Source organism: Lissotriton vulgaris, chromosome 3_2, assembly GCF_964263255.1.
Source record: "Lissotriton vulgaris chromosome 3_2, aLisVul1.2, whole genome shotgun sequence".
Taxonomy (NCBI): Eukaryota; Metazoa; Chordata; class Amphibia; order Caudata; family Salamandridae; genus Lissotriton; species Lissotriton vulgaris.
The window spans coordinates 108253500-108275201 of NC_141690.1; positions in this window are offsets into that span (position 1 = coordinate 108253500).

Here is a 21702-nt window from a genome sequence, read left to right on the forward strand (position 1 = left end):
GCTTCGCTTTCGGCAAGTATCCATTCCATGAAATATGTGGAGCTTTCATCATGCCCTCTTCTGCCGTCAGTAGATATTGGTACCAGTGTGCCACTCCTCTTTTCATAGCCACTGATCTTGAAGATCCAGTCCATTTCTCCAGAATCTGTTTCCGACCAATTTTGACTTTTAAGCCATGCTTTGACTTGATAGATTTTAAACTTAGATGTAGCACAGTTCGTCTTATTGTTCCAGAAACTCTGTGTTAACTTTTGTCCATCGTTCACCAACTGCCCCCACCGAATAACATCTCCCTGCTTCAGAGGTTTCGCCAGACTATCAGTTAGACATTCTGGAGTGCCTGGAGAGTCCTATTTAGGGGACAACTTTCTATAGTAAACTATACTCAGAATTGATCTTTTTCTCATACCAAGTTCTTGCCGCCTTCTGTAAGCATTTCAATTTGACGTTTAAAAAACATATTTGGAGCCCCATATTTGTAAGAATACTCTTCTTCAGGTAGGCCCATCAGCATAGTTTTAAACATAACTCCCATTAAGGACTCATCGGGATGTAGAAGAAGCATTCTATTGTTTTAAAATTGGAACATCCAGCAGTAAAGCTGCAAATCTGGAAGACCCAATCCTCCTAATCTGACTTTCCATCTCAACTATTTCCATGAGAGGCATACTTCTCTACTAGCCCAGATAAAAAAAGTTATTTTCCCTTGCAGTTTCAAAAGTGTTTTTTTCCAAAATGTAATGTAATGTTATCAAAGAGGAAAGTGGGTTTGGGGAGGATAGAAATGTTCACTAAATTAATTGGGCCATATATCGAAAGTGGAAGGTTCTGCCATCTTTTCAATAACCCTTCTATCTCCTTTTCCATTCTCTTAAGATTAACAACAGTGATTTTCCCAGTCTCTTTAGTTATTTTGATCCCAAGTATCTAATTTCCTGGACTCTTGTTATCTCTCCACCATTTTGGTTCCAAATCCTTATCTCAGTTTTCTCTTCATTAGCTGCATATTCTACCAATGTACCAAATTTCCTAACCTCAGCTAAAAGGTGTGGCAGAGCAGATGCAACATTCAAGGTATAAACCGTTAGACCATCTGCAAAAAGGTAGATCTTCCTTGAATATGTGCCAACTTTAAAAGGTTTGGGGCCCGATGTAGGTAGGCCGTTACCGATCGGTAACGGCCGGAAATACCGATTTTGGGCCCTTACCGATCGGTATACAGCCATCGAGATGTAGGGCAATGAAAATCGTCAAAATCAGTATATATATCGATTCGGAATGGCTACCGAATCGGAAATAATCCGATTCGGAAATACCCCGAATCGGAAAGAGAACGAATCGGTAAAATACCGATTCGTTAAAAATACCGATTCGGTACATGTACCGAATCGGTAGTGACACCGATTCGGAAATAATACCGATTCGGTCCATGTATCGAATCGGTACAGACAGCGAATCGGAAAAAAGCCGATTCGGATAACCTACCGAATCGGTAGAGTTACAGATTCGGCAAATCTCTGAATCGGACAGAGAGAGAGATGTAGGGAAGCATGGAAATACCGATTTTGGCTCAAAATCGGTATTTCAAAATCGGTATTTACCATGGATTACAATCAGGTGGTAACCAACTTCAACCTATAAAAATAGACCCAAAATGCATTGCAACTTACAGGATGGCTGCTTTTTATGTCATTGCAAGGCGGCTACGGCTACAGCAGGAAGGAGAGAGGGAATGGCAAAGAGAGGAACAGGTCTACAGACAGAGGATCACCCTGTTCATGCTCACAGAGGCAGAGATCCTACAGAGGTACAGGTGTGGACTCAGACACCATTCTGGAGCTCATCAGGGACCTCAAACCACTGTTGAACCACCCCACCCCAAGGGCACACGCCATCCCAGCGCACGTGCAGGTGCTATGCAGCCTACACCTGCTTGCGCCCTGGCAGCTATCAAAGTGGAGTAGCTGCGGTAGGAGGGGTGACCCAGAGCAGCCTGTCAAGGTTTTTCCACAAATTCCTTGACGCCATGATACACAGGATGGACCAATACATCTCTTTCCCTGCAACCCACGCGGAACTGGTACAAACAAAAGCTGACTTTTACCAGATGGCACAATTTCCCCAAATCATTGGCTGCATAGATGGCACGCACATTCCGATTTGCCCCCCTGCTGACACAGAATACATATACCGCAATAGGAAGTCTACGCACACCATCAACGTACAGGTCATCTGCAATGCGAAGTGCACCATCACAGACCTGGTCGCAAAATTTCCAGGGAGTACCCACGACTCCTACATTTTTCAACAGAGCGGCATCTATGCACGGCTGACGGCTGGCGAATTTGGTGAAGGATACCTCCTAGGTGAGACACATCATCAGACCCCCATAACACAAAATAGCTAAGTGAAATACATGTATGAATGTGAATAATGTTACCCCTTTTCCTTCTAGGCGACAGTGCATATGCCCTCCGCTCATTCATACTCACCCCCTACCTCAACCCCTCTACACCCAGCCAAAGGAGGAATAACCGGGCCCACAAAAGCACAAGGAATGTAGTTGAACGGACCTTTGGCATCTGGAAAAGCAGATTCAGATGCTTGCACAAGAGTGGAGGTGCAAGGCAGTATACCCCCATCACCTGCTGCAAGATCATAGCTGTCTGTGCAATGTTGCACAACCTTGCGGGGAAGAAGGGCACTGAGGTGGAGTTGTCAGACTACGAGGACCATGACGACGACGACGCTGTGCCACAAACACAACCTGCTGGGGTGTCTACGCCAAGTGATGGCAGATACAGACGTGAGGAGATTACAGAAAACTATTTCTGAGTGAGTACAGATGCACAGACAGGTCAATGGTTGTAAGCAAAAGTAATTTTTAATAATGTTGCAACACCGTTACTGCACTGATGTGAAACAAAAGAAAATGTTAACAAAAAGTGGTTCAATGTCAATTGTCCGGGTTGCCTCACCCGCCCTGGCAAGCTTATTTTTTGCTGCGCTTAGCAGCCCCACTGGGTTGTGCCTCTCCCCCTTCTGCATGTCCAGCAGCTTCAGCAGAGCGCCTGGTGCTCCTGCGCGGCTCTGAGACTGCGCTGGCCGGGCTGCTGCGGCTGCTGCTGTCCCCAGCCTCGCCCAGGTCCAGGGCTGGATTGACCACAGTGTTTGAAATTATAAGTGCCTCCATGGCGTCCGTAATGCCGGCTATGCCCCTGGTGACCTCTGCGGTGTTCTGGGTCAGGCTGGCCTCCATATTTGCCCCACGTTGGCATAGCTGTGCGGTAGCAGCAGCAAGGCGGTTTATCGACCTATTGTGCATGCGGGCATCCCTGCGGCGAGCGAGCTCATGCTCGTCCATTTTTGCACATAGCTGCGTGATGGCTGTGGTCATACGGCAAAGACCTGTAGCAATTTCCTTATTGCTCTCTACAAATGTCTTAAAGCCCTGCGCCATCTCTCCCATTTGCAGGTTATGCTGCCGCAGCTGGCGCTGGCAGGCCAAGATGGATTTCGCCTGCATCCGCTGTATCTTTACCATGCTTCCCTCCAGCCCTTGAAAGACGCTGCCCTCCCGTGCTGGAAGTGCAGTGCTGGATGTTGTACGCCTCCGGGAATTGCTGCTGCCCTGCTGTGTGGGCTGGGGTGCCACAGGTGTGACTGTGTTGGTAGCTGGGGCCTGTCCCGCTGCTCCCTCGATGGGGTTCAATGGAGCCACAACAATACTCCTGGCAGGAGATGTGGCAGATGCAGGGTGGCTCGGTGTTGGTGAGTTCTCTGGGGAGAACAGCAATGGGGGCGTGCCAGATATTCGGGGGGAGTGTAGAAATTTGAATGAATTACCAAGGTCTTCCTCATTTCCCTGGGCACTGGTGTTCTCATCCTCCTCCTCCTCCAGGGCTGCTTGACTAGTGCTTGGCCCTGCCACCGCACAGGAAGATGTTGCTGGTGCTGGTGCCTCAGTTGCTCCTGCTCCTCCGCCTGATGGTGCCCCTAGGCATAAAGAAGCATTTGTGAATTGAGTGGCGATGTATTACAGTCACTACAATTAAAGCATTGCACATGTCCTTTCAAATACTTTGATTCTGTTCCACTGTACTTTTAATTATGCTTCTGCACTGCCATTTTTGCCTACTTCTGCTGACTACATTTACCATGATGCATTTCTCTTGTCTGTTGGTAGCAGTACTGGGCTGGGGTTTGGCTGTGCATTGTGTCTAGAGGGGAGGTGTCTGGTAGGGTGTGTCATGATGCGCATGCTTCTTACCTTTAGCTGTAGCTCTGGCTGAGCTATCCAGGTTCCCGACTCCAAACACACTCTCCCTCTCGATGGTGGTCGCCACTAGTTCCTCCAGCTCAGTGAGGGGTGGCGCCGGGTTCCTGCCTCCACCAGTAAGTCCAGCTTGCCTCTGCAGCTCTGCCAGTTTCCGCTTTGTTAGGCTGCGGATATCATAGAACCTCTTTTTGAGGTCATCAAGGCTCCTGGGGGTAACTCCAACAGAGTTTACTTTCTCCCCAATCTCTGTCCACAACCTCCTCTTTGTGCTCTCAGGTACAGTGAGGGACAGCCTCCCAAACAGCTGCCTGTGTACCCTCACCACCTCACCACCTCCTCCACCAACACTTGCAGCTCCATGGTGCTGAATTTAGGTTTTCTCTTCTGCACAGCCTTCTGGCTCTCACTGCTGCTAGCCATCTTACACAGGATCCTGCTTCCACTGCTGCTCACTGTGAATGCTCAGCTCAGGCTGCCTCTCCAGAAAGGTCTTAATGAGCTGCACCTGCCTGGGTAGCCACTCCCTGCTAGGGTGGGGGAGGGTGGATCCACCTCATTGGCTGTTGTCTCTGGTTTCAGTTTGACTAGCTTCCCGAATCGGCATTCACCGATTCAGTATTTACCGAATCGGATTTTACCGATTCGAAAATTCCCGATTCGGTATTTGCAATGCTTTCCTATGGGCCTTTTGGCCATGGGGGTGTAAAGCGATTACCGATTCGGTATTTGCCGATTCGGTAGTAGCCGATTCGGTAAATTCCGATTCGGTGGATGCCGATTCGGTACGTATCGATTCAAAATACCGATTACGACCGAATCGGTATTTTTCCGATTTTTTCTCTCTGCATCTCATTTTCCGATTTCAGAATACCGATTCGGTGCAAATCGGTATTTTGAATTCGGAAAATGCGTTTTACCTATATCGGGCCCTTGATCTCTTCAGTTAATCTCAAACTTTGAGCAAAAGGCTCAATATAAAGATCAAATAATACGGTAGAAAGTGGGCAACCTTGTCTTGTCCCCCTCTTTATTCTAACAAAGGATGACAGACTATCTTTCACCAAGATCCTAGCTGTTGGGGTATTTGTAAAGTTGAAACATTGTATCTACCATATTTTTACTTAAACAAAAATGATCTAAGGTGGTTCTAAGATATCTCAAGTTAACATGGTCGAAAGCTTTTGCCGCATCCAGAGTAACAATTGCGAGAGGGGCAGCTAGTGTTGTAGCTAGGTCAACAAAACCTATCAGGGAATAGTTGAGCTCTCTCATATTCCTCTCTGGTATAAAAACCCTTTTGATCCTGGTGTATCAATTGCCCTACCACTTTGTTCAAATGGGTTTCAAGGATACTGGTGAAAATCATATCATCACAGTTGAGTAGGGAGATTGGACAGTAAGATTGACAATGTGCCGGGTTCTTGCCTTACTTCGGGATTAGGGAAATTACTGCCTCATTCCATGACGAAAGGATTGGCATACTTTCTATCAGTGCAGCTTTAAATAACTTGACCCAAATGGGAATGATCTCTTCCCGTAGTACAGAACATAACGCAGTAGGAATCTCATCAGGGCCTGCAGCCTTCACTTTTTTTGCTTTTTGACTATATCCAAAATGTTACTGCAGCTAATTTCTTGACCTAAATATTGAGATTGAATATCTATAAGTTTGGGAAGATGTGTTCCTTGTAGCCAACCTTCTACTTCTTCCTCTAGAATGAATAAGTCTTCTGTATATAACCCCAGAAAGAAATTGGTGAACGCGGCTCTAATTTTGTTGCTCTTTTCAACCATTAGCCCAGTCTTCCCATCTATGATATTCCTAACTTTTTCTGTCATCCCAAGGGTCGATAGTGACCATAACTTACTGTCACTAGAGTTCATTAACACACTGGGCCACTGAAACGTATCGGAACCAGCGGAGCCCATCATCAACCTGAACCTGGTTACAGCGGCGGGTGGCAGACGCATTAGGTGGGTGAAGGTCGCGCTAGCTCTTGACAAGCTAGCTGAGATTTACAATTTTGTCGCATGCTCCTTAGTAGAGGTTTGTGATCTCTTGCGCCCTAATTGTGATCTGCCCCATCTCCTGGTTTTACAGCGTATTCATTATAAGCTTCTTGTTACTCTAGCCGATTATTTTTATATTACTGATACCAAGAGGCCAAGGATAAAAAAGCATGATCATTGGTTTCATAAAAACTGTAGGGTGGCTAAAAACAACCTTATAAATGAGGTAAAATCGGTGTCCCAGTAAAGCATCAGAAACGCTAGGCAAATTTATAAAAGAATGCTCATGGAGGCCAGGTCGGAGTGGGAGGTTGCAAGGTGGGGAAGCATCAAAGTAGCCTTGGACGATTGAGACTACAGGTCCTTTTGGAATCTAGTTTGTGCAGGGTCGGCAGAGGGGCCGTCCGCTATTATTCCTAATCTCAGCGAAGAGGCTTGGTTAGCCCACTTTAAGCCCCTCTATTCACTCATCGACCCTGCATCTCCAGCAGATCTAGCCATCCAACAGAGTACACCGGAACTAACTCCCCATGAGGGCTCGCGTTTTGGTTGCCCATCTTGCACCCTGCTTGAAATCTAGGCGGCCCTCAGAGGACTGACCATGGGAAAAGCACCGGGCCTAGATAGTATCCCTGGTGACCTTTACCTGAGTGAACAGAAAGTTTGGGCCCCCTACCTTTGGGTGTATTTCAACTCCATCTTACAGGGCATGGAGATCCCCCCCAACATGGCTGGGCGCAGAAATTATACCAATCCATAAAAAGGCCTCCCCTCTCGACCCGGCCACCTACCACCCCATTAGTTTGATCGACGTCCTCCAGAAACTATTTGCCCGCCTCCTACTAACAAGGTTGCAGAGTTGGATGGACGAACATCACATCCTAACCTCCCTACAGGCAGGCTTTTGTGCAAAGGTCTCCACTATCGACCAACTGTTTAGATTACAGTTGGTCTATTGGAAGACGGTCTCCCTGGGGGCTGGCAGTTTGTATTTGATTTTTGTGGACCTTCGGTCCACATTTGACCTGGTCCAGAGGAATAAGCTTTGGGCATTACTATTAGAGATGGGTGCCCCGGCCTACCTGTGCCATCTATTTAGACGTATGCACCGAGGTACATATGCAAGGGTGAGGTATGGGAGGAATGGGGAGTTGTCGGATCCTTTCCTGGTGGAAAAAGGAGTGAGGCAGGGGTGCGTGCTGGCCCCCATGCTCTTTTCCTTAATGGGCTGATTGAACATTTACTGGGAGCGAGAGACCCAGACTCCCCAAGCTTAGCAGGGTGCAAGATACCCACCCTAATGTTCGCTGATGACACCCTTCTACTATCCAAATCGTCTATGAAATACAGCGAACATTAGAGGCATTCTGCTCCTTTTGTAGACTGAGGAACTTGGAGATTAATCTCTCCAAAACCAAGTTCATGGTCTATAAAACCAAATTATCCAATTGTCCGTACCCCCACCTGGATGGAACAGTTATGGATCGAGTGTCTACCTTTGACTATCTGGGGGTTACACTAAATGATCGAATGGATTGGGGGTCTCACATGGCTAAGGCTAACCTGAAGTTGGCCCAATCATCTGGCAGTATCGTAAAGGTCTTCAATGAGACCTCTCTCAAACAGTTGGGTCCGCCTGTGGAAATTTGCAAAGCCCAGGCGAGAGGGGGTGCGCTTTATGGAGCAGACCTATGGGGCCATGCCAGCGCCGCCCCTCTAGCCCTGACTGAGAACAGTTTTATCAGGCGTCTTCTGAGACTACCCCCGAGCACCCCCCTGATCCCCCTACGCATGGGCCTAGGTTTGGTAACTACACCGGAGATTGTTTCAAACCGTCCACTGCGGTACTGGAGACGACTTTGGTACACTCCGGAGCTCATAAGCTACAGGGAGGACCTAAGGAATCTTCTGTCCAGAAGGGGTGTGGGGAAAATCCCCTGGCTCAATCATATTAAGCACCTTTGACACGATATTGGAATGGGGGATATGTGGTCTTCCCCTGAGGAGACTTGTACTTTGATCTCCAAGAAATCGTTGAGCTTGGTACTCAAGCGTCATCGAATGGATCTTACACTATCTAACTCCTCTACGGGTAGGTTGACCAACACCTTCCTGGATGTCAAGGGCCATCCCTACTTTGGGGAATTTTGGGATGATATCCAGTCCCCTCTGGCAAAGAAACTATACATCCAGTTCAGACATGGTTCATTACCTCTGAGGACTGTAACACACAAGTGGTCAAAAGTCCCAAGTACATCGAGTTCTTGCCCAGGGTGTGAGGACACCAGTGAGACAGATCTGCACGTTCTGCTCTTCTGCCCCTCCTATTCTGGGCAAGAGCCAAATGGATCATTCAATTTTGCAAGGCCAGGAGTCTTAGGGATTACAGGGAGGTATTCAGAATCCTCAAATATGACACCACCCCTCTGACAGTGTTTCCAACTGCCAGATTCCTCCTGTCCATGTGGTATTCAAGGTGTGCAAAATTAAAAATCAGATGCTCCCAATCTAGCGTGCCTGTAGTAACAGAAATATTGTAATCTTTGAGGCTTCCCACAAAAAATGACTAGGGATTGTGCAGTGTGAGCGCTACCTCAAAGTATGTTGATCTTTCCTATGTCTGTACTTTTTTAACCTTTTAACCATTGTTATGGATTTAGTATGTTTTAGGTTTACAATGCATTATTGCCTACATTTTTATATTCTTATCTGCAAATGTGTATCTATGTCTTTTTATGGTTTTTAACCGATAATAAAAGCTTTTGACTGATTGACTGATATTCCTAACGTAGTTTTGATTCCTTTGCAACCTTGACTTCAAAGCAAAAAGTTTCCCACAACATTCCCCTTGTAAAATATTCTTTGCTCCACTAACCTCTCATTGCTGTATCACGTTCTCTTCCATTTTACTTATAAACTTCAAATGCATATCCTTGAACTTTTTCAACCACTCCTTCCTTTCTTCTTCCTGTAGTAGATTGGCCTTTAATAAATCCTGTGTTTTAACTATCTCCTCCTCTAGGTTAATAAGATGTTTTTTCTCTTCTCTTGCCCAGTTCACTGACACATTTCTAATGGTTCCCCTTAATCAGGCCTTATATGCCTCCCATACCGAGTGCAGGGGAGCTGCGCCACCTCTGGGAAGTGTTGATGGCACTGCACAAGGCAGGCCTCATGATCAAGGCGAGTAAGTGCCAGATCGGCCACGGTTCCGTGGTGTACTTGGGGCACCAGGTGGGGGGCGGCCAGGTGGCACCCCTACAACCCAAGATTGATACCATCATGGCATAAGAACACCCCCCCCCCCCCAAGACCCAGCCACAGGTGAGAGCCTTTTTAGGACTCACAGGGTACTACAGGAAGTTTGTCAAGGGGTATGGCAATATTGTTGCACCAATGACTGAGCTGACTTTCAGGAAGCAGCCCAAGAAAGTGAACTGGACTGACACCTGTCAGAAGCCTTTTGATGCCCTGAAGACTGCCATGTGCCTAGCACCCGTGCTTCAGACGCCCAACTTCTCAAACGAATTTGTTGTCCAAACAGACGGTTCAGAGCATGGTGTGGGGGCTGTTCTTTCACAGATTAATGAGGAGGGACTAGACCAACCTGTAGCCTTCATTAGTAGGAGGTTACTTCCACTGGAACAGAGTGGAGTGCAATTGACCTTGAGGCATTTGCTGTGGCCTGGGCGCTGAAGAATTTGAGACCATACCTGTTTGGGACTCACTTCCGGGTTCAGACAGACCACAGGCCCCTCGGATGGTTGATGCAGATGAGGGGTGAGAACCCAAAGTTGTTGAGGTGGTCCATTTTCCTACAGGGGATGGACTTTAAGGTGGAACACCGCCCTGGTACAGAACACGCCAATGCTGATGGTCTGTCCAGATTTTTCCGCCTTAGTGAAGAGAACTCCCCACATTTCAGCTGTAGGGGACACGTGTTAGACCTGGTACCATTGGCGTGAGTCTCCCTTCCATTTTTCACTGATTGCCTCCTCTGATGTTGATATGTTTTTGCTGGTTAGACACTTTGGGCAAAGTGCCACTGCTATTCAGTGCCACAATGCAAGTGCTCCCTATGTTAAATTGATGTATTGATTAGTGACTCCATGATTGGGTTATTTGATTTACTTGTCAGACCCTAGTACAGTGCACCATGTGTGCCCAGGGCTGTAAATGCTGCTGGTGAGCTTGCAGCACTGGTTGTGCCACCCACAGAAGCAGCTTGTAAAGTGTGTTGCAGAGCCGGTGTGCATTTCAGTACTGCCATTTCGATTTGGCAAGGGCACCCACTTGCCAGTCCCCAAACCTTCCCTTTTCTACATTTTAGTCACCCCTAAGGTAGGCCCTAGGGCAAGGTGCATTGTATGTAAAAGGTAGGTCGTGCCCTGATGTGTGTGGCATGACCTGATAATGAATTACAGCATATTTTGTTTTTCACTATTGCAAGGCTACCTGTCCCCATAGGCCAGAGTGGGCAGTTTGATTATAATATCTTATAATTCCAACTGATCCTGAGAACATGGTAGAAATTGTAATTTAGTATGCCCGAACTCAGAATGATAAAATACATCTTTTAGTAAAGTTGGTTTTAACATTCTGTGTTTGAAAATACCAGTTTTAGAAAGTAGGTATTTTCTTGCCTTACTATCCAGCCTGCCTCTGCTAGCTTGTGTATTGTATGTCTGCTTTGTGAGTGGCAGGGGCTGGGGTGGCTCCAGGAGACAGGGTGAGTCAGAACAAGGCTGAATAGACCTATCTGCATATAGATGGGTGGCAGGAGTAGCACCTGGGTCTGAATAGGGCTGTGCCTGCCTTCCACAATGCTGGCTCCACCCCCTGTGGTGTGTTTGATGACCCTGGCCCACCCGGCCAAAGGAAAAAAGGAGTCCTGTAAACAAAGTGCTCCAGGACTGCACAGAACTGGTTTGGACTAGGTACAGGCCCCTCTGCCTTTAGAGGACACAGGATTTTGCAGAATAAATATGGGGACCCAGTCCCCAAGACTTTAGATCACTTCTGGAACAACAAGACGAACCTCTGCCAAGGAGAATAACCAAGGAAGCTGTAGGAGTTGGAGTGCCACCCTGCCAGTGTGCTGTGTTGCTGGGTTGGACTACAGTGGTTACTTCAGTGCCAAGCAGAGGAGAAGGAACTTTCGAAGAACTTTCATCATCTTGCAGAATATTACTCCAAGGGCTTGATTTGAGCTTGCCTCCTGACCAAATTCTTAGGGATACCAGACTTCACCCCTTCTGTTTCCTGCAACTGGAACTTGCTGTTCTAGCTGCTGGAGAAGGAATTCTGCAATACTGACACTGGCGAGCGACAACGTCATCTTCATCAAAGTCGTGAGCGCTGCTCTGACTTGTAACGTGGACCCGACGCCGGCCGCCGTGCCACATCGACGCCAGCGAGCGACATCGTAAGCCTGCCATAGTCGTGAGCGCTGCGCCGACTTGCGCCGTAGGCCGGACACCTGCTGCTGTGCCGCATCGACTCCGAAGCCAACATCATCACGGGGCCGATCATCGACGTGGGTGGTCAAGAATCCATCAACATTGGTTTCGGCGCCATCGTGACGTGACCTCCTCTCCGGTCAGGACCCGATGCCTCCTCTGCCTGCTCCAGCATCCAGGACACCGACGCATCATCTCCCCCGAAGCAAGGAACCGACGCCGCAACGGGGCTATGACGCTGCACCTCCCCGATGCTGTGAGCTGTCTTTGTTTTTGCTTTTCTAAGGTACTGTTCTCTGTGGGTCTGTTTTGACTCCGGGACAGACACAATGCACCTCGGGGTCGGTGCCGTACTTTGGTATTTCTTTCACCTTGACGTCGTGATAACTCCCATTGGGGTTATCTGTTGCTAAAAAGTGAATTTGAACTGCTTTTAAGTGAATAATCTATTTTTTTAACTATTTCTACCACCTTGAAGAATTATTATCGAATACAGTATTGTGGATTTTTATCATTTATGGTCTTGTGATAAGTCTATATAAAGAATAGTTATTTTTATAAAACCTGTGTGGTGTCCTTCTGTAGTGTTTTCACTGTATAACTGTATGCATTCACAAATGCTTAACACACTGCCTCTGAGGTAAGCCTGTCTGCTCGTGTTAAGCTACCAAGGGGGTGAGCAGGGGTTTTTCAGTAGTGTAATCCCCTTTCCCTGACTTAGAAGCAAGGGTCCCTATTTGGTCAAAGGTGCAAACCATTGCCAACTAGAGACCCCCAGTTCTAACATTTATTTTTGCCACTCCTTAGATAGAGAAAGCTAATATCTTTCTGCATGTTTCTACACATTCTGAGCTACTGCATTTATTTTGTTGAAAAACTGACTTGTATTGAACTGTTTCTAATATCTGTTTGTAACTGTTAAAATGGGGGTCTCCATTTGGCAGTGGCTTGCACTCAGTCCAAGTAGGGCCACTTATTCTAGTCAGGTAAAGGAGATTACACAGCTCAAATAATCCTTGTTCACCCCCTTGGTAGCTTGACATGAGCATTCAGGCTTATTTCAGAAGCAATGTGTAAAGCATTTGCACATACACACAGTAATACAGTAAAACACTACAGTTTAGAAAAATAGCCAATCTTTATCTAAGTAAAACAAGACCAACATACTTAAGGAAAGATAACACTTTTAAAAGGTTAGACAAGTTCAGTTCATTGAACACAATGGATGCATTTGTTTTAGCACAAAGTACCCAGAGGTGGGGTGCCGGAAGCTAAAGCGATTCATCGATTTCTCAGTCTCAGAGGATCAGAGGCATCAGTTCCTTCTGCATGGCAGGGGAAGTGTTGTGTCGATTCCTTACTGGGATGGGAGGTGAAGTGTTGATTCAGGACACGTGGTCCCAGATCTGTACTGAAGGGCTACCTCGATGAAGAGACTGCATTGAAGTACGATGTGTGGAAAATCAAGCAAGATACAGAAAGCAAAGTCCAGTCCTTTCCCTGCCCAAGACAGAAGCAGCAAGCAGTAGGCACAACACAGCAACAAGCAGAGTGGCAGTTCCCCTCTTACAGCTTCACCAGCTCATCTTCTTGACAGAATCTCCTCTTAGTCCAGAAATGTCCTGAAGTTATGGTGTCCCAGCTCCAGTACCGATACCACTTTTGTGTCTTTGAAGTAGACAAACTCCAAAGAAAAGAGTTTGTAGTGCACAAGACACTGCCTTTTCCTGACCTTGCTCCAGGCACACTGCAGAGGGGTGGAGACATTTTTGTGTGAGGACAGGCACAGCCCTATTCAGGTATCAGTGACAACGTCTTCCACCACTGTAGCTCAGGAAGACCCATCAGCCTGGTGATGGTCTTATCAGGATATGCATGGCACTTCTCAGCTTCCTTTGTGTGACTGTCTAGAGTGAATGGACAAACAGCCCAACTGGCAGTCTAAACCAGATGTGAATCTGCAGGCAGGGAGAGGCACAGAATAGTAAAGCAAGAAAATGCCCACTTTATAAAAGGGGTATTTTCAAACACGCAATTCAAAAATAAACTTCACTAGAAGATGTATTTTTTAATTGTGAGTTTAGGAACCCCAAACTTCAAATCTCTAGCTCTTCCCACATGGAAGTTACATTACTAAGAGGTTAAAAGGCAGGTCCAATGATAACCTATGGAAAAGATAGTTCTTGCAGTAATGAAAAATGAAATAAGCAGTATTTCACTATCAGAACATGTAAAACACACCAGTATATTTCCTACCTTAGAGATGCCTTACATGTAGTAAAAGAGAATGTTTGGGCCTGCCATATGGGTGCACTTGCCAAATCGATATAACAGTTTAAAACTGCACTCACAGACACTGCAGTGGCAGGCCTGAGACATGTTTGCAGGGCTACTCGTGGGGGTGGCACAATCAGTACTGCAGGCCCACTAGTGGCATTTACAATACAGGCCCTAGGCACTCACAGTGGACTTTACTAGGGTCATACCAGTAAATTGAATATGCCACTCATGAATAACCAATCATAATCACTATTTACATAGGGAACACTTGCACTTTAGCACTGATCAGCAGTGGTAAAACCAGTGTTCTAAAACCAGCAACTACATGCAGCACACAGTCAAAAAGACAGAAGTACAGAAGCAAAGAAACAGGGGAAAAAACACACCAAAGATGCCAGGTCTAACAGTGTTAGAAATGGGGGGTTCTAATTGGTAGAGGTAGGTACTTTTGTCCAAATAGGGACCCTTGCTTCTAGTCAGTGTAAGGGAGATACACACTTTAGATGACCCCTGCTCACCCCCTTGGTTGCTTGGCATAAGCAGACAGGCTTATCCCAAAGGCAATGTGTAAAGTATTTGTCCTCAAAACACACAGTAACACAGTGCAAACACCACAAATGGACAACACATAAGTTTAGAAAAACTGTACCTTTATCTAAACCGAACAAGACCAAACGACAAAAATCCAACATACAGGTAGTCAAATATGACTTTAGAACAGTTATTTCAAAAATAGAACTTGTAGCAAAAAAATAGCTCCACATGGGGCTCTTACAATGTTGTGACATGCAATAATCCAAAGTATGGAGTGGACTGCGGGGTGCGCGGCATCGGGCATGGAGTCACACGGACCCCCCATACAACAGTACCTTGGAAAGAAGTCTTTGGACAATGCAAGGTTGAGGCCTGCTCCCTGGCTGTCATGCAGGAGGGGAGGCGTTGTGTCGCGAGGAGGCAACATGTTGAGTCCAGGACAGGGGAAGTCAGTTGCGTTGGTGGTGAGGCATCAGTTCTACTGAGGCACTGCAAATTTGAATACTCGTGGAGTCACCCTCAGCAGTTATCCGCTCTGTGGTAACGGGATGCAGGCGCTGGCAGTGACGGTGTTGGTGCGAGCACTGGCGTCCGGAAGGTCGATAGCTGCAGGCGTCGAAGGGTGTGGGGCTGAAATGCAGGTGGGGCGGTATGCCATGCACTTCACAAGTGGTGCCCCTGACCTCGGTGCAGGGTGCGACATCCCAGAGGCATTGCTGATGGCATCAGGGATTGTTTTTCTTTCTTCTTTTAAGTTTCTTCCAGCTCCCAACAGCAGGAACAACCTCCAGATGCCCATAACTGAAATGGGGACCTCCTGGCAGGTCAAAACTCGCAGCAGTGCAGTTCAGGGGAGCTGGTGGTGAGGTCTTTGTGTCCCTCAGATTTCATCACAGAAGGCCAGCACACACAAGCCCTTGGGGATTCTTCTTCAAGCAGGTTTCTCAGCAAAGTTCCTGTTTTTGTCCTTTCCTTGGCAGAAGCAGCAACTGCAGTCCAAGCCCCACTCAGCACACAGCAAAGGGACAATACTCCTCACAGCTCTCAAACTATTCCCCTTGGCAAAATGTCCTCTTAAGTCCAGAAGGGATCTAATTCTCTGAGGTTTAAGGTCCACCACTTATACCCCATGTTATCTTTGTTCTCCTGGTTGCAAGGGCCTCTGAGCCCAGTCCAAACCAGTTCTGTCCTCTCTAATGCAGCACCACTACAGAAGGTGGAGAAGGCATTGTGTAGAGGAGACACTGCTTATTTAGGTATAAGTGAAACTCCTCCCACCTCTCTAAATGCAGCCAAGGTCTACAAAGCTCAGCTCTGAGTCACCCAGGAAAAGCAGGACACAACTCAACCCCCCAGTGGCTGTCTACAGTCAATACACAAGCCACCAGAGGCACAAAGAATGGTTAAATAAGAAAAGGCCTACTTTCTAAAAGTGGCATTTTCAAACACATAATTTAAAAACCCCCTCCCTAAGAAGATGTGTTCTTAAATTCTTAGTTCAGAGAGCCTAAACTCAATTTCTCTCGCTTGTCCCAATGGAAAGCTAGGCTTGTAAGATGTTACAAAGTACTCCCATGGTAGCCTATGGGGCTGACAGCCTTTAAATAGTGAAAAACTAAATTGGTAGTATTTCAATATCAGGACATGTCACACATACCAGTACATAGCCTACCTTTTCACATACACTGCACCCTGACCATGGGGTACCTTATGCCTACCTGCTGGGTGTGATACATGTAGATAAATGGAAGGCTAGGGCCTGGTAAGTGGGTGAACTTGCCAGATCGACATGGCAGTTCAAAACTGTGCACAGACACCGCAGTGGCAGGTCTAAGTTACCTTTGCAGGGCTACTTATGTGGGTGGCACAATCAGTGCTGCAGGCCCACTAGTAGTATTTGATTTACAGGCCCTGAGCATGCTCAGTGCACTTTATTAGGGACTTAACATTAAATCAAATATGCCAATCATGGATAACCAATTGCAATACCAATTTATACAGGGTGCATTTGCAGTTTGACACTAATCAGCAGTGGTAAAGTGCCCAAAGCATCTAAGTCAGCAAAAACGAAATTCAGCAAAAATGAAATCCAGAACAACATCACAAAATGTCAAGGGGAAACCACACCAAGGATGCAAAGTCTAACAAGCAGTGACAAATATCGAACATGTTTTTGAGGTGTTTAACTTTGCACTAGAGGTTTCATTTTATTTCTTCATATGCTCATATGAAAGAGTTATGACCCAAGATTTTAAGTGGTTTGTGGGAAATGTGATGGCGTGACCATGTATTATATGGGATAAAGTACCACCTGGCGCACAAGATAAGGATTTTGCAAACTCAAAAATCACTTAGAGTTCCATAATCTAATAAAGGAACTGGGACTTCGGCCTCGTTCGTCTATATGGTTATGAGTCTCCTCTGTGACTTTTAATATCCTTGTAGTATATGGACGTGGGTACTTTATCCATTATACCATGCCTTGGAAGTCCATTCTTGTTTTATCAGCAAAAAGCTGCAAAGTGTGTTATTTCACATAATTTCACACTTTTTTACACAAATATCAGTTCCCAACCATGAGATAATTTTCACAACAGACTATTCCCTCCTAATTTTGCAGTGAGATCAAAACAAGGTCGTCACTGGCAAATGCTAACCTGTAATCACATCACTGTACATCAGAACACCCTGCCCTGGATTACCATTGGTGCACACCAACAAGCGTTCAACAGTCAAATGCACTAGGAATGCAATATGTGGTTGGGCTATGGGACTATACGGGAAAAATTTATGTGGAGCATACTCTCCAAGACACTACCACATGTTCACTCTTTAGACTTTTACAAGTCTACACTTATTTGATCAAATATGTAGATTAATCAATGGATTTAGTGTTGGCACATGACTTCTACTGGTAATATGGGATAGTTGTGCCATGCAAACTATATGTGGCCTAACACTTCATCTGGACGATCCCATCTGGGACGTGGCTATGCCTGATTTGCATATAGATTGCCCCATTCCTTATTTTATAAAAAAAAGTATAGTGGTCTAAAGCCTTTCCCAGGAGCCCGCCACCAGCACTACTGAATGCTAGTGTGATGAATTCCAAGGCTGCGTTGTTTTGATTCTACTGTTTGCATTTTTTCCCACCACTTTCTATCGCTTCATTTCACTGATGTCTGTACTTTTTCACCCATGATTTCTTCCTAATCACTAGTTTCTATATTTTGATTCCTCCTTTCTTCTCTCTCAATGTCTTGTGCTAAGTCTGAGATAGAAAACAGGTTTGATCCCAAAAACATGAGGGCCAGTACCCACCACCTGCGACCACCGGCACAAATTAAGCACTGCTTGGTCCCTGATAGAATGGACTGCATATAAAGTAATCCTCAGTGGTATCGTTCAATTCAAGCATTGCTTTTCATCGCATTTTTGCTATTACTGTGTTAAACTGTGCTGTTGTCTCCTGTCTTGTCCTTAATCTTTGTGGGGCGAGTCACTGTCTCACTGTCTCAGTCACACATTGTAGTAAGAGTTTTCTAACTAAGCCCCCCTGGAATAATGCAGACTATAGCAGCCAGATATAGCAAGTTGTCTGACCATGTGTCTCCCCTCTGGAGGGCGGTAAGTCAAACTCCTGTCATATCCCGGACAATATCAGAAAGCACCTATTAGATTTTCTTGTACTTCACGATTGTTTTTGCAACAATAATGAACCCTAGGTAAAAAAAAGTTGATGAATTATTATCACTTATTAATGAACCAAAGAACAGTTTAAACAACTGACAATACTACATTTGTCCCTATGACATAAACACTGAAGGCCAAATAACAGATTTTGCTTACACACTAAAACAAAGAAATAGTGCATTTTTATATACTTCTACAGTAACTGGTCTATTATCATGAGAGCTAGGTAGTAAAAGTAAACCCTTTAAAAGAAATTCCGTTCGACTAAAAAAAAAAAAAAAACACACACAATCTGCACCTTCCTTGCTTATTATCTACTTACCCACAATTTTTAATTTGTCTGCATGGCCCTGGGAGGCGCGTGAAAATACAGAGAAGTAATTTCATGGACTCACAAGACCTAAGTCAATATCCCGCAGGCCTACTGCTTTCTTATTACTTGCAACTTATTGGAACAAATACTTTAAACACAAGCTATTCGTTGCTAAACATTCAAGGTACAATATCCCCATTGCAATCTGGATTTTTAGAAAAAAACAGGCAAATTATAGCCCGCCACAAGCAGTGCCGTGGATGGTTCTCTCAAGGGAGATGTCTGAGTTATTGTTTGGCACAGACCATAGCTGCATGATTCAATCTCAGATGCTAATGTTGTCGTCTAGCTTTCGATGCCCTATACAGTACCTCCATTAGGAAAAACGACCTAGTCCTCAATACATGCAAATACAATCGTGCATAGTTGATTTGGTACCAAACAGCTGCAAGTGGCTGCTAACTACAAGCTAGATTTGCAGAATTCTTTATTAGTAACTTTTAACTTTTTCTCACTGGAGTCAGAAACCTGAATATTACAAAGCCGACTGTCTTACTGATGTGTGTGTACATTAAATAAACCATGGCAAAATTAAAAGTTAGGGGGGGATTCACAAACTGTAGTATATAGAATGTGAAGCACTATTATAGGCATAATACTCGCCCTGCAAAATGCTATTTACTTACCCATGAGCAGAGACTTTCACCTCTACCTTTTCTATCTTTTCTCTGCAGGGAGCAGATCTTCGCAATCATAAACTTACTTATTCGTAGTAAATGTGGGCGGGACAAGGGGGAGTGGCGAGAAAATAGGAACTACTTACAAAAAAATGAGCGAGGGTAAGTGAAAAGCAAAAGGGGCATATGGAGGATCAGGCTTCTGTAAACACCCCCCCCCACAAATGAGTAAGTCCATTGTTATTCACAAACTACATTTCCAAAGTTATTACACCATTAAAAGTGACAAAACAGTAGTAGAAGTAATCCAGCCCATTCTCTAAATAAATCAAGCAACATACTTTGACGCTCGCTGGTACTGTAACTCACTCCCATTGCAAACACTTAAGATAATATTCCACTTGAATTATGATAAAGAAATACAAGTATTTCATCTTTCAATATTATATATATATATATATATATATATATATATATATATATATATATATATATATATATATATATATATATATATATATATATATTCACTGAAAAAAACATAGGTTTCAGGCCTTATATAGTTAGGAATTAGCATTTAAAAAACCTTTAATATTCACTCAAAAAACTATGGGGCATATTATCAAGGGGGTTTATCTCCTCTTTTTTGGCTTTAAAAGCCAAGAAAGCGGAGATAAAATGATCTCCCTATTACCTAGCTTTCGCTAACACCAGTTAGCGACAGCTAGTAGGAGATAGCGACCATCTTGGGCCCCACTTTGCATGTCAGTGATATTTATCACTAGTGACATGCAAAGTGGGCGTGCCAAGATGTTAGCCACTGGAAACAGTCGCTAACATCGCTACCTCCTATTACCAACTTTTGGAAATATTCGCGCTAAGCGCGAATATCTCCAAAAGCTAACACCTGCCCTGAGCAGTTCTTAGCCATGTTATCCAATGGGAGGTGGATAACATGGCTAAGAGCATTAGCTCGGTAATGCATGAATATCGCTGACTTTCCAGCGATATTCATGCATTGCGGCCGATTTTTATTGCATTTGCGATAAACCTTGGTAATACCAAGGTTTATCTGCGATAAAAATCGCCGCAGCTCAGCGGTAAATTTTTATCTCTAACCAAGCAATAGCGATAATTATCGCTATTGCTTGGTAATATGCCCCTATACGTTTTAGGGTTGTTATAGTTAGCTGGACATTTCACTCATACAAAACCATTGAAATTGCTCCTATATAGCTAGTTGTACTAACTATATTTCGCGCACCCGCAATCCACTGCTGATGATGTCACATATTGCATCATTCATGACAAGGTCAGTGACATCACTGATGACATCTCAAATGACATCACTGATGACATCACTGGTGACATCATCCAGTGAATGTGGTTTGCTTCGTTATTTAAATATGCATTATATATATAGCAATTTGCATTGAAGAATGAGTGGATATATTAAAATAAATATTTGGATGGAGGATTTAGTAGCAGTGTAATTGACTGTTTACTTGACCAATTTATAGTGTCTCACTAAATATAGTGGATAGTGACTAAACTGTTCGAATATCTGTATCACTTTGTCAGTTGTTGTGTAAACAGGTACTCCAGTTGGTTACTAGCTATGTGAAAGTCTGTATTAGTTATTGATTAGTTAACTGAGTATTTGTATGGGAGAGTGAATGTGTGTGTGTTTCGGTGGGGGGTGTGCGACTGCCCATAGATGTGTGATTAGTTGATTCACTAGATATATGAAGTTAAAACTACATGTTCTAACAGTTGTTTGGGCGAATCTTTATGGGTGTGGTGATGAGCAAATATATTTCTCAATGGTACATGTCCAACAAACTAGAAAAATAAAAGGCAGTGTATGTGTCAGTTGTTGTATATAAATAAGTATACATAAGAATCAATGATTGTGTGAGTGACTGTATGGATAACTTTATACTTGTAATAATGATTTTATAATTCACTAAGTATGACTTACTATCTAAATGATTAGAGGAAAGTGTGTTTGTATAAGTGTGTAGCTAAGTAAATATGTAAGTATGATCCATTGTTTGCATAAGTGAGTAGGATGACTTCATATGTGAATAGGATGTGTGCTGGTGTGTAATGTCGATTTAGGTGTATAAGTATTTCTGATAGTGTTCTATTGTCCATTGACAGCATGTATGAGTGAATCTACAGGTAAGTGATTAGATGTGTGTATACATCTATGAATCACTGAGTGGGTTTTTAGATACTTGTATTGCTGTAACAATGGATTCTTTCATCATACTCTGTATTTTACAAAGAGTGATGAAAGATTTTACTAGTGTATGAAAAGGTGTATGTGATTGTCACGTGGATGATGTCATCAGTGATGTCATTTGAGATGTCATCAGTGATGTTACTGACCTTGTCATGAATTATGTAATATGTGACATCATCAGCAGTGGATTGCGGGTGCGCGAAATATAG